Source organism: Macaca nemestrina, chromosome 1 (genome assembly GCF_043159975.1).
Source record: "Macaca nemestrina isolate mMacNem1 chromosome 1, mMacNem.hap1, whole genome shotgun sequence".
NCBI classification, from domain to species: domain Eukaryota; kingdom Metazoa; phylum Chordata; class Mammalia; order Primates; family Cercopithecidae; genus Macaca; species Macaca nemestrina.
The window spans coordinates 101177953-101192114 of NC_092125.1; the positions used below are offsets into that span (position 1 = coordinate 101177953).

The following is a 14162-nucleotide window of genomic DNA, read 5'->3' on the forward strand; positions in this document are numbered from 1 at the left end:
CGAATTAATAGCTAAACACTTTAGACCACAAAGTAGACATCATGTTACATACATACTACAACACGCATTGCCTCTGTCTGTTAAAATAAGCCAATGTGAAGCTAAAAAAAATTACTAGCTCTGCTTTAGTACTTAAGGTATCACAGCATCACTTAGAAGTAGAAAGAAATCTTATCTTTCCCTTAAAGTAGTTGTTGTCATGCCATATAGACTTTTAAATGTTAACAAAAAACAAAGAAAAATATCCTTGAAAATATATTATCAGAGGAATTGTAGAGTACTGAACCAGTGTTTAAGTCATCCTTCAGCTGGAGTTTAGTCTATTTCTTCCATGCATGATGTGTCATCATCTCCTTCAAGGGGTGACATTTCTTCAGTAGTATCATCAGCAGTCGGGTCATTTTCATCAATACCCACACCAAGTTTGATCATCCTGTAGATCCTGGGGATCTTCCAGACCAAAGTCCGAAGACAAAAGAGCAGTTTCGTAAAGCAAGATGACCAGATCCTGCACAGACTTTACTTATCTGCCTCTGCCTTTTGCCTTAAGGTCTCAGTAATGGAATGGTCAGGGTTTATCTCCAGGTGTTTCTTTGCTGTCATGTAACCCATTGTTGAGTTGTCTTTTAGGACTTGAGCTTTCACAATTCTTTCCATGTTTGCTGTCCAGCCATATGTGCTCGTGACAATATAGCCTGGAGATGTTGCCAGTTTGACACAACCACCTTTTCAACTTTTTTCTCCAACATGTCTTTCATGATTTTGCAGATGTTCTCAAACTTTGTTTTTTTCTCTTCCTGTTTCTTTTTGTCTTCTTCATCCTCTGGAAGTTCCAAGCCCTCTTTGGTGACTGACACTGAAGTCTTCCCCTCAAATTCCTTCAGTGTTGGACACAGCACTAATCAATTGGCTTGATCATATAGATCACTTGTAAGCTATGTTTCCAAAGATGTTCCACAAAGGCTGAGTTAGCTACCTGGTCTTTGGTCTCACCTGTGATATATTAGATATGTTTCTAGTTTTTGTTCATTCTGGTGCAGTAGTCCTTGAGATAAACCATCTCATCACCAGAATCAGATGTATAGTACCTTAACAGCTCTGAAAGCTTCTTCCAGTGTTGAGAGTCTTCGAATATTTCAAGCTTTATGCTTTTAGAGAACTGCTCATAGAACTTCTTGTAGTTCTCTTTATCTTCTGCCAGTTTGGTAAAGAGTTCTAAGAATTTTTTGATCAAATTCTCCATGATAACTTTCAAAATTTTGCTTTGTTGCAACATCTCACAGGAAATATTTAAAGGGAGATGCTTCGAGTCCACCACCTTTCTACTGAAGTTCAGAAATGCAGGGATTAGCTCTTTACAGTTATCCATGATGACAACTCTGTGTACACACAATTTGATGTTGTTCTTTTCCTTTCTCTTTTCAAACAGGTCAAAAGGAGCATGTTGTGGGACAAATAGAAGGGCTCTGAAGTCCAAGTGTCCTTCAACTGAAAAATGCTTCACTGCCAAGTGATCTTCCCAGTCACTGGTCAAGCCCCTGTAGAATTCTCCTTACTCCTCATTAGTAATACCATCGGCATTTCTGGTCCAGATGGGCTTTGTTTTGTTGAGTTTTTCTTGATCGATGTACTTTTCCTTAATCTTTTTATTCTTTTTGTCACCATCCTTCTTTTCTTCTTTGTCTTCATCAGAACCAACATCTTCAATTTCAAGTTTGTCTTCGGACTCTTTCTCTTCTTTTTCTTTTTCTTCTTCTTTATCTTCCTTTTCTTCAGCTTCATCATCGCTGACTTCCTTATCACGTTCCTTCTCCACAAAAAGAGTAATGGGATATCCAATAAACTGTGAATGTTTCTTCAAAATCCTTTTTATTCTTTGTTCCTCCAAGCACTCAAAATTTGGTCTTCCTTCAGGTGTAGGATAACCTTTGCTCCACGACCCATAGGTTCACTTGTCTGTCCTCACTGTGAATGATACCCCTGCTGAGGACTCCCAGGCATATTGCTCATCATCGTTATGTTTGATGATCACAGTTACTTTCTTGGCAACCAAATAAGCAGAATAAAAAAACAACCCTGAACTGGCCAGTCATAGAGATATCTGCATCAGCCTGCAAAGCTTCCATGAACACTGGTCCCAGACTTGGTGATAGTACCAAGATTATTGATCAAGTCAGTCTTGGTCATTCCAATTCCAGCGTCCACAATAGTGAGGATTTGATCTTCTTTTTCTTTGTTTGGTATAAGGGTAATATGCAGCCCTTTCCCAGAGTCTAATTTACTGGGATCCGTCAACTTTTCATATTGGATTTTGTCCAATGCATCTGACGAATTTGAAATTACTTATCTCAGAAAGATCTATTTGTTCGAGTAGAAAGTAGTGATGATTAGTGACATCAACTGGGCAATTTCTGCCTGAAAGGTGAACATCTCAACCTCCTCCTCCTCCATCGGTTGGTCTTGGGTCTGGGTTTCCTCAGGCATCTTGGCTAAGAGACTGCACGGCCTCCACAGCGCAGCATCACCAGGATGGTGAGGTACCTTGGCTTTTTTTCTCTTTTCTTTTCTTAAAATCCATTCAACCACTCTGTATCTTTTGATTGGAAAATGTAATTCATTTACATTTAAAGTAATTATTGATAGGTAAAGGACTTACTACTGGCATTTTGATTTTTACTGACTGCTTTGTAGTTCTTTTCTTTCTTTTTTCCAATCTTCCTACCTTTCTTTATAATTTGTTGAATTTTGATAGTTGTATGCTTTGATTCATGTCTCTATTTTTTGTGTATCAACTAGAGGCGTTTTTTTTACTTGGTTATCATGGGGCACATATAAAACATCTTATAATTATAACATTCTAATTTAAGTTGCTAACAACCGAAATTGCATACAAAAACTCTATGCTTTTACTTCACTCTACCCACTTTTTATGCTATTCATGTCATACTTTCATCTTTCTAGATTATGTATTCATTACCAATGTCTTCTTTTGAGAAGTGTTTGTTCATATCCTTTGCCCACTTTTTGATGGGCTTGTTTATGTTTTTTTTGTAAATTTGTTTGAGTTCTTTGTAGGTTCTGGATGTTAGCCCTTTGTCAGTTGGGTAGATTGCAAAAATTTTCTACCATTCTGTAGGTTGCCTGCTCACTTTGATGGTAGTTTCTTTTGCTGTGCAGAAGCTCTTTAGTTTAATGAGATCCCATTTGTCAATTTTGGCTTTTGTTGCCATTGCTTTTGGTGTTTTAGACATGAAGTCCTTGCCCATGCCTATGTCCTGAATGGTATTACCTAGGTCTTCTTCTAGGGTGTTTATGGTTTTAGGCCTAACATCTAAGTCTCTAATCCATCTTGAATTAATTTTCATATAAGGAGTAAGGAAAGGATCCAGTTTCAGCTTTCTACTTATGGCTAGCCAATTTTCCCAGCACCATTTATTAAATAGGGAATCTTTTCCCCATTTCTTGTTTTTGTCAGGTTTGTCAAAGATCAGATGGCTGTAGATGTGTGGTATTATTTCTGAGGGATCTGTTCTGTTCCATTGGTCTATATCTCTGTTTTGATACCAGTACCATGCTGTTTTGGTTACTGTAGCCTTGTAATATAGTTTGAACTCAGGTAGCGTGATGCCTCCAGCTTTGTTCTTTTGGCTTAAGATTGCCTTGGCAATGTGGGCTCTTTTCTGGTTTCATATTAATTTTAAAGCAGCTTTTTCCAATTCTGTGAAGAAACTCATTGGTAGCTTGATGGGGATGGCATTGAATCTATAAATTACCTTGGGCAGTATGGCATTTTCATGATATTGATTCTTCCTACCCATGAGCATGGTATGTTCTTCCATTTGTTTATGTCCTCTTTTATTTCACTGAGCAGTGGTTTGTAGTTCTCCTTGAAGAGGTCCTTTACATCCCTTGTAAGTTGGATTCCTAGGTATTTTATTCTCTTTGAAGCTATTGTGAATGGGAGTTCATTCATGATTTGGCTCTTTGTTTGTCTGTTATTGGTGTATAAGAATGCTTGTGATTTTTGCACATTGATTTTGTATCCTGAGATTTTGCTGAAGTTGCTTATCAGCTTAAGGAGATTTTGGGCTGAGACAATGGGGTCTTCTAAATATACAATCATGTCATCTGCAAACAGGGACAATTTGACTTCTTCTTTTCCTAACTGAATACCTTTTATTTCTTTCTCTTGCCTGATTGCCCTAGCCAGAACTTCCAACACTATGTTGAATAGGAGTGCTGAGAGAGGGCATCCCTGTCTTGTGCCAGTTTTCAAAAAGAATGCTTCCAGTTTTTGCCCATTCAGTATGATATTGGCTGTGGGTTTGTCATAAATAGCTCTTATTATTTTGAGATACCTTCCATCAATACCGAATTTATTGAGCGTTTTTAGCATGAAGGGCTGTTGAATTTTGTCAAGGCCTTTTCTGTATCTATTGAGATAATCACGTGGTTTTTGTCTTTGGTTCTGTTTATATGCTGGATTACGTTTATTGTGTTTTAACTTTAATAATAGAATTTAAAATGATTTACACAGCATATTTACAGTATTAGATTATTCCAGATTTGACTATTTACTTTTACTAGTGGCTTTTTTAACTATTAACTTGTTAAAAATGTTTTATGTTATTTATTTCTTTATTTTACAGATGTGATGTTGCTATATTACCCAGGCTGGTCTTACACTCCTGAGTTTAAATGATCCTCCCACCTTGACCTCCCAAAATGATGGGATTAAAGGCATGAGCCACAGCACTTGGCTTTAACATATTTTTGTTACAACTTGAAGAACTCCTTTTAGTATTTATTTTATTTTATTTTACTATAAGTTCTGGGATACAAGTGCAGAACGCATGAGTTTGTTACACAAGTATATGTGTGCCATGGTGGTTTGCTGTTCCTACGAACCTGTCATCTAGGTTTTAAGCCCTGCATGCATTAGCTATTTGTCCTAATGCTCTCCCTCCTCCCCTTGCACCTCAAACCCTGACTGGCTGTGATGTGTGTTGTTCCCCTCCCTCTGTCCATGTGTTCTCATTGTTCAACTCCTACTTAAGAGTGAGAACATGCAATGTTTGGTTTTCCATTCCTGTGTTACCTTTAGCATTTCTTATAACACAGGTCATATGGTTATGAACTTCCTTAGTTTCTGTTTGTCTGGGTATGTCTTTATTTCTGCTTCATTTCTGAGAGAGATTTTCTATGTATAGTACGTATAGTATTCTTTGGCAGTTTTTTTTTTTTTTTTTTTCTCTGCTCTTTGGCTATATCATCCCACACATCCAGGCTTGCAATTTTTTTTTTTTTTTTTTTTAGGTTTTTGTTTGTTTGTTTGTTTGTGCCAAGTCTCCTGATATCCTTAAAGGGGTTCCCTTTTATGTCACAAGTTTCTTTTCACTTCTGCTTTCAACCGTCTCTTTTTGTGTTTGACTTATGATAAGCTGATTATAATGTGCTTCGGAGTGTTACTGTTGGGGTTGATACTGTTTGGACATGTTGATTTTCATGAAACTGGATTGAGTCTGTATCTCTCCCATGATTTTGGAAGTTTTCAGCCAGTATTTCTTTAAGCTTTATGTCTCTTTATTTGCTTCTTTTTCCTTCTGAGACACCCACAGTTTATTATTGTTTTTCTAATTTTAATTCATTTTCTATATGTATGTTTTCTTGCATTTCTTCAAGATCTTTAAGATGATTATTTTGAATTCTTTTTCAGGCAATTCCTAGATCTCCATTTCTTTGTGACTTACTAGTGAAGCTTTACTAGTTTCTTTTGGTGGTGTCATGTTTGCCTAATTCTTCATTATCTGTGTAGATTGCATTGATGTCTGTGCATTGATGTCTGAATAAACATCTTTTCTGGCATTTAAAGACTGCTTTTGGCAGATAAAAGCTTTCTCCTGTTGAGCGTCTATGCTCGTGAGATTGCCTCCAGGATCCTAGTAAAGTAGGTTTTGAGCTAGATCATGTGGCTGCCTCTTCATCTGCAATGGGATTTCTGCTTAATAGACCTGTTACCAGGGCCTCCAGTGGGTATGAATTCTGTCTGGTACCCAGGTGGACTGAATTACCTCCGGTACATTGGGCAGTAGGGTTGGTGCTGGAATGAGGATCCTTTTTAGAGTCCACAGATGGTAGGCCTGTTACTAAGTTTGTCAATGGGTATGGTTTCCTCCAGGTCTTTGGTAGAGCTCCCATTAAGTGACTGGGTAGGTCCCTTTGCAGGCAGTACTTGTCCTGGCCTGCAGTTGAGAGGAGATGAATATAAGTCACATGGTTGCAGTAATGACAAAGATCTGCAGGCCTGCCTCTGAAGTCAAGGTTTGGTGTATCCTCCTGTTGGTCCCTGGTCAGGCAAAACTGCCCTCAGACCATAGCTGAGAGGGAATGAATCCAAGTTACAGGGCTGTGTCAGGATCTTCTGTGAGACTGAGAGCAGCAGGCCTGCCTCTGAGGATCATAAACAGGCTTGTCTTTCTCTATGTTCTTGATTGGGCAAGCCTACACTCAGACCACAGTTACTAATGCCTGGAGCTGAGTTTCAGAGTCATTTCAAGTTCCACACTTGGCACCGAGGTCAACAAGCTTATTATCTGCAGCGCTTGTATATGTGACTCTTCCTGGGCTCTTTGACAGATGGCAAAATAAGGCTGTATCCAAGGCCACAATAAAACAAGGCCATTGCTAGGTCTAGAGCTGGGACCACTGTTTGCAGGTCTCCCCCTCAAAATGGCTTTCCTACATCATGATCTTCACTAGGATTTCACAATCTCCTATCTAAAACCTAAGGCTCTTACAAATGTATTCCCCCATTGATGGCTGTGAAATTATTGTTGCTGCTGAGGAACATAAGCAGTGGACTTTCTATTTCACCATCTTTCTCTCCTTTTTTGTCTCTCACTATTTTTAAAATTTTCTTTTTTTTTTTTTTTTTTTGAGAAGGAGTCTCGCTCCATCACCCAGGCTGGAGTGCAGTGGCGCAATCTCGGCTCACTGCAACCTCCACCTCCTGAGTTCATGCCATTCTCCTGCCCCAGCCTCCAGAGAAGCTGGGACTATAGACGCTAGCCACTACACTCGGCTAATTTTTTGTATTCTTTAGTAGAGACGGGTTTCACTGTGTTAGCCAGGATGGTCTCGATCTTCTGACCTCATAATCCGCCTGCCTTGGCCTCCCAAAGTGCTGGGATTACAGGTGTGAGCCACCGCACCCGGCCAATAATTGAATTATTGTATGTTCTAACATAATTTTGGTTTCTTTCTGCTTGAAACATGTTGAGATTTTTGGGTTTGGGGGTTTATATGGGATCTCAATTACATGAATATTTGATTGTTTGGCACTTTACCATAGGTCATCAAGCCTCTGCTTTTGTTTTGTTGTTGTTATTGCTGTTATTTGGGGTTTTTGAAGTTTTGCTATTATTACGGGTTGTTTCCATTGCTGTGTGTTTAAGTTAATCGATCTTTGGCAGTGTCTGCAGCTAATCCTACTTAGTGTATTTTTAAAATTCAGATAATATTTTTTATTTCTATAAATTATACTTGATGGCCGTTGGAAATATAAACTCTTCTTTTTGTGAGCTCTAGGACTTGTTTAGTCTATTGCTTCCAGTAGTTGTTCATATTCTACAAGAAGTTTATTCTAAAAAATGTACGAATTAGCACTCTTCCAAAGATTTGAGGAGATCCCTTTGCAGCTATTAGACCTCCCTCTGTGTGTGCTAATCCCTTCTCTCTAGTTATCTGTCTTCAAATGGTCCCTTTGTCTTCTCTATACTCTAATCTTTATTTAATCTAGTCTCCTTAATACTCTATCTAATCTAGTCTTCTCTATAATCTTTATCTAATCTAATCCTTAATTCAGTAAGACTACTTGATATATTTTGGTGTCCTCTGTTGCCTATCTCTCTCTCTCTCTTTTTCTCTCTCTTTCTATATATATACACACATAAATATACACACACATATATACACATATAGAGCTTTTATTATTCTATCAGTTATGCCTCAGTATTATCCAATATTATCTTGGTGTTTTTATATTTTTAAATATAAGAAGTGTACACATTTTTTATATTTAAAATATTTCAACATATTTTGTCTCACTCCATCAAGGTCACACAGTGTCCAGTACCAGAGTCCTATGGAATTACTTATATTCAACTGGATAATACTGAGACATAAATGTTGGAATAATTCCAGCTGAAGGTAATCAAGGGCTGTTTTTTCTGTTTCACCCTCTTAACTCCCATTTCCATCTTCAATTTTTCTTTAGAACTAAAATTAGGATTGTCTAGGGTCTGTTACTGGGGTCCACACCTCTTTGCTTTGTACTCTGCAAATATTTTCTAAGTCATAACATGTGGAAATCACTTATTTCTCTTTTCTCAAGAATAACAGTCTTATTCTGTCTCTTGTCTAATGTCTACAAACTGTTATATCACATATTTTTCTAACTTTTAGTTTTTTAAGGTAGAAAATTAAGTACAATTTATATTAATCCATCTTGATAGGATTTTATATCTTACTGATGATATTCATTAACTACCCAATGCCTTTTACATAACACATTTTTGAATATTTTAATTGTAAAATAAGTAGAAAAGGAGGCCACAGAAAAAGAAAAAAAGCATTACTTAAAATGTGTATAAATAGAATTTTCAACAGTTTTTACTTAATAAAAGAAACCAGCACAAAGTCACAGATTGTGTTAGAAGAATATGTAGGTCTCCTGATCCCCGCCCAGTGCAATGGTGTTTCCCTTCAGGATGCTTCTCAGGTGAGCACATCCTGGTTTTTGTTGGAAAAACACTGTTGAATAAATACTGCAGCTTAGAAGGTGCCACTTCAGAGCACATCCAGAAATCCTAGATTGTTTTTCTTTTTAGCCCTATGGGATTCCCACCTATATACTGACTTTATGCCCAAGAGAATGTATTTCATATGTTGTGTTACTACTGGTTCAGTAGGAATAATAATAGGGTATGCAACAAAAAAGAAAACAAGAGAAAAAAAAAAAAAAAACTACTCTCTTACCTGAGTGAGATTTGGGGGAAGTAAACAGAACAATTTGATTTTTCATTGTTGTAACTTCCATTGTCAAACTCAATATATAGTTGATGAAAGAGTAAATAATTGATAGACTCTTAAAGGCAGCTTTATTTATTTATTAAATTGCTATTAGTCAGTCAATTTCTCTTCTTTATTTTCCAATATCTATACTAAGACTTCTTTTCCTACCTGAAAATGCTTGACAGGGAGGCCGAGGCAGGCGGATCACAAAGTCAGGAGATCGAGACCATCCTGGTTAACACGGTGAAACCCCGTCTTTACTAAAAATACAAAAAAATTAGCCGGGCGTGGTGGCCAGGGCCTGTAGTCCCGGCTACTCGGGAGGCTGAGACAGGAGAATAGCCTGAATCCGGGAGGTGGAACTTGCAGTGAGCCGAGATTGTGCCACTGCACTCCAGAATGGGTGACAGAGCGAGACTCCGTCTCAAAAAAAGAAAAAAAGAAAAAAAAAAAAAAACTTGACAAATCAAGGGGTAGTAAGAATGCCTTCCTCTAGGATTAATTGCTTGGCTTCGTTTGAGTTACTCCAGCTTTCTGTTAGATCTATTACTGAAGGGTAAGTGTGGGAGGATAGAACCAGTCTGAAAGTATCCAACCTGAAAAAAATTTATACAAATTCACTCTCTGTGTTTATTAACGGAATGTTAGATTCTTAATCCCTGTTTTTCAAGATAGGGGGAAAAAAAGCAGAGAAATACCATTCTCTGTATCTTTTCCTATTCATTTTTTTTTTTATCATAGTACATTGTTGTTAAAATGAAGAGAAAAGTAAATCTTGACCAACAAAACATGTAACATAAGCATTAAGAATAGTTGTAAACGGCATAATTGCTTTAGAATATCACTGCCACCAAGGAAGGTTATAAGAGATAGGTGGTTGGAGACATGAGAGATTTGACAGAAAGTAATGCCATGGTACTTTTTTCCCTGGTAATAGAAGAAACTTTTCCAGGTACCTCAGGTAATTTCTCACTTTCACTTCATAAGATCATGTCCCATCTACCCACAGGTCCTGCTTCTACCAACCTGATTATTACGAAGTTGCCTCGGTAATCTGGCAATCCAGGTAATTCTTATGGCATTATGAATTAATCTGCTCTAATTCACCCACGAGATTTATATTATTTCCAAGAATATTATTGTTGTTGTTCTTGCTGTTGTTGTTGTTGTTGTTGTTGTTTTTGTTTTGAGATGGAGTCTCTCTCTGTCGCCCAGGCTGGAGTGCAGTGGCGCGATCTTGGCTCACTACAAACTCCGCCTCCCTGGTTCAAGCGATTCTCCTGCCTTAGCCTCTGGAGTACTAGGGACTACAGGCGCGTGCCTTCACACCCCGCTAAGTTTTTTGTATTTTTAGTAGAGACGGAGTTTCACCGCGTTAGCCAGGATGGTCTCAATCTCCTGACCTCGTGATCCGCCCGACTCGGCCTCCGGAAGTGCTGGAATTACAGGCCTGAGCCATCACGCCCGGCCCAAGAATATATTTTTTAAAAGGGTTACCTATTACATTTACATTTATTTACATTTTAGAACTTGTAGATATTAAAGAAGAACATATTTTCAACGATTCCCATGATGTGATGGAAAGGAAATCAAGCATGAGGGTGTCCAAAATGGAGTGGAGACTGATAAGTGATTTCGTTTTATTGAGTATCTAAGACAAAGGTATGAAACATCTGACCATGTTACCATGATTCACATTCACCCTTTGCCAGGCATCAGTATTCAACCATAGTTCTCTTTGCCATTGAGCACTGGAATCCACGCAACCACTGTTAATTGTGTTTTAATACAATACAAATACTGTTTACTATTCAAGTCTGGAAGAGATAAAAGGAAACAATAAGAGAGGCAGCCAGTAGATTGCATATTATAAATGGGATGTGAAAAGACCTTCGTATTCTGAAACTATATGCTAAAATCAAAAACAGCAATTTAAAAGAACAAATTCCAAATACAATATTGTTTTAAAGAATAAAGTTAAACTAAACTAAGCATAATAGGTTTCATAATCATAGGGTAGTAGCTATATAACATTAAACTCTTTAGTGTAAGCGACCTAAGGGTCAGAGGAGAGCACACGTGTGGTAGAACTGATAGAGAAGTAGTGAACTTTAAGCCATATTGGCATAAAATTGACTTCCAGAATAAGGAACGTGATTATCTTAAGTCACCTGCAGTGTTACCTTTTTTCCTAGTAAGTCATTTTAAGAACACTATTAACAAAGTGTTAATAAACAAAGCTATTTGTTTAATTAGTTGATTATTAAATATTTTATTATATAAAGGGCATCTGTAAAAGGCATTATTTAAGCTCATGAAAGGTATGGTGGAATTTTAAGCCTCGAAAGGAAATTAATGGGAATAAAGAGCCAGTTTGCAACCTACTGGATCACATTGCATATTTATAATTGTACTGCCCACATTTTGATCATTCACACAACCTAGAAGTTGTGGAATAGGAACCAGATCTAGCTCTCATGAATTTCCCTACTGTGGCATTTATTTTTATTTATTTTTTTTTGTCTCTCAGTCTGGCTCTTCACAAAAGTTTATGTATTAACTGGTGACTAACGAAACAAATAGCACCAGGATCTTCCCTGAGGAGTGCAATTTATTTAGCTCCTCGGTTGCCATCTCTGAAGCTTGTGCAGTGGATGTTTTCTCCACAGAACATTAGGATGGTGAGATTCAAAAACAGCAGAAAGTCTGTAAAGAATGACAAGTTGACTCGCCACTCATTTTTTTACCTCCTCACCACTTATTAGACATTTCTAATATACATTTTTCACCAGATAATACTGTCATGTGACATTTGAGACTGAAAAATGAGTGAACCATTGAAAGCTCATTCTTGACGGAGAGTTATGGGTATCTATTTTTTTTTCTTTTTCAGTTACCCAGAGAAGCCTTGCTTAAGAAATCAGTCTTTCTGAGATGGCTCATAGAGAAGTAATTAGCACTATGGGCTCAATATAACATATTTCATGGCATTTGCTTGAAGAAGGAGCTTATTGTAGCTCATTTGGTGAGGTTCTATTTTATCTCCCCCAAGCCCTATACTATCTTCCATTTTTTCAAACTATATATACTATCTAACTATCACTGAGTAACTAGATAAACAAACTACAACTCATGGGAGAATAAGAACATTTCTAAAATTATCATGGTGACATGGCAACTTTTCTGTTAGTGAATTCACATACTGTCTTCATTCAATTTCCCACATAAAATAATCCAAACAGGGTTATTTTCTTATGTTCCCTAGAACATAGCTATTGTAATCCAGTGAAATCTTCTAATGAGATGAGACTCAAAAATTAATATTCTTATACAACCATTTCTATATTGAAATAACACTCTTCTATTCCTTTCTAGTATTAACCTCTCAATGCCCCAAACTGTGTATTCCTATCTGCTCTTCTGATAATTCTGAGAAGCATCCCCCAAAGCATCATTGGAAAACTTTTCTTTAGTCTCTTATTAGGTAGGGCCCCAATATGTTGCTTGGTACTTATACTTTCCAAAACTCCAGGGAGTCATTACTGCAATATTATTTTTGGCACAGTTCTGTACTTCTCTCACTTAGCAAAGGGGATGCTGAAAACACCACAGATCCAAAATCTCACAGGTCTAATAGAAAAATAAAATAAAATAAAATAAAAATCAGAAGGTGGGGCACAGTGGCTCACATGTGTAATCCCAGCACTTTGGCAGGCCGAGGCAGGTGGATGATCTGAGGTAAGGAGTTTGAGATCAGCCTGGCCAATATGGCGAAACCCCATCTCTACTAAAAATACGAAAATTATCTAGGTGTGGTGGCAGGTGCCTGTAATCCTAGTTACTCAGGAGGCTGAGGCAGTAGAATCACTTGAATTCAGGAAGTGGAGGTTGTAGTGAGCCGAAATTGTGCCATTGAACTCCAGCCTGGGTAACAAAATGAGACTCCACCTAAAAAAAAATAAAAATAAAAAGGAAAATAATAGCATTGGTAATTAGTTGATCATCTCTTCCAAGTTCCCTGGTGGCTCTTAGAGGCTGAAGGCTGTTGTAAATTAAGGAAGTACAAGTGAAGATGGAAAAAACCATATTACAGGAGATAATGCAGGCCTGTCTTTATGAGGCCTTTTTTTGTGAAGGAGGAGTCTCTTTTTCCTTAGACTTCATCGGGACAAACAAAGTCTTGCTTTATCATTGTCAAAAAAGCAACAAAGTTCTCTCTTTTAGTCTGTCTTCATCTGAAGCCTAACAATTCAGTTGCTGCACCAAGGAGAGGAGCATAGGAACACAGCATGAAAGATGGGGAAAAGAGCAATGTTTTGATGACAGAGCTGAAACCTTGAATAACAGCAGCAAAGAATATATATTTAGAGACTGAAGACAAATTTTGGAGTGCTTAAGTGCAGGTCACAGAAGTGATACTCTGCTTTTTTCCAGCTTTCTGGAGGTGAAAGTATCTTCAATCAAGGGTCCGCCTCAACGTTTGTGAATGGGAGTAAAGCCTTGTGGGTAACCTCCTAGAGGGCTTGACTAGTCCCCCCAAGTTATTCTCATTCTTTCCTGCAACTCCCTAATAGTCTGACTCAAGATAGATTAGAGGGACTTGGGATTGGAGAGAAAACAATTAAGTATCTGTCTACATTTGTGTGCCACTGTTGTGTTACCCTGAATTTGAAATTAGGTTAAAAGTCAAGCTTTTTATTTCTGGACTCAGGTAACACAGTGTATAGATTTTCAAGTTTCCTGGAAATTGCTATTCTTCCTCCTCTATGAGATAATAGAGGAAAAATCTGCCCTCTCTATTCTCCCTCAGCTTGTTATGAGTGACTCGCAAGGGGACGGCAGAGAGAACTGAAGGCACTTAGCATCCAGGTCTTCCCCAGCCTGACTCTATTTGTTGCAGTTTCTGTCAGTGGCTCCCAGCAGAGACTTTCCTGGCATTGTTCCCAGCAGGAGCCTTCAGAGCAGCAGAAACTCCCAAATGAGAAGATTCCTGTCTCAGAGTCTTTTTCTTTCCAATTATACTAACCATTGTCACAGGTTACCCATGGAGATCCCACAGCAGCTACTGCTGCTTCCAGCAATTTTCGAAT

The 14162-nt window shown here is 37.9% G+C and overlaps 1 pseudogene; it reads right to left on the reverse strand.

Moving 5' to 3' along the window:
- Nucleotides 1-315: 315 nt before the first annotated feature.
- LOC105498118 (heat shock protein HSP 90-alpha-like) lies at nucleotides 316-2490 on the reverse strand (annotated as a pseudogene).
- Nucleotides 2491-14162: the final 11672 nt, after the last annotated feature.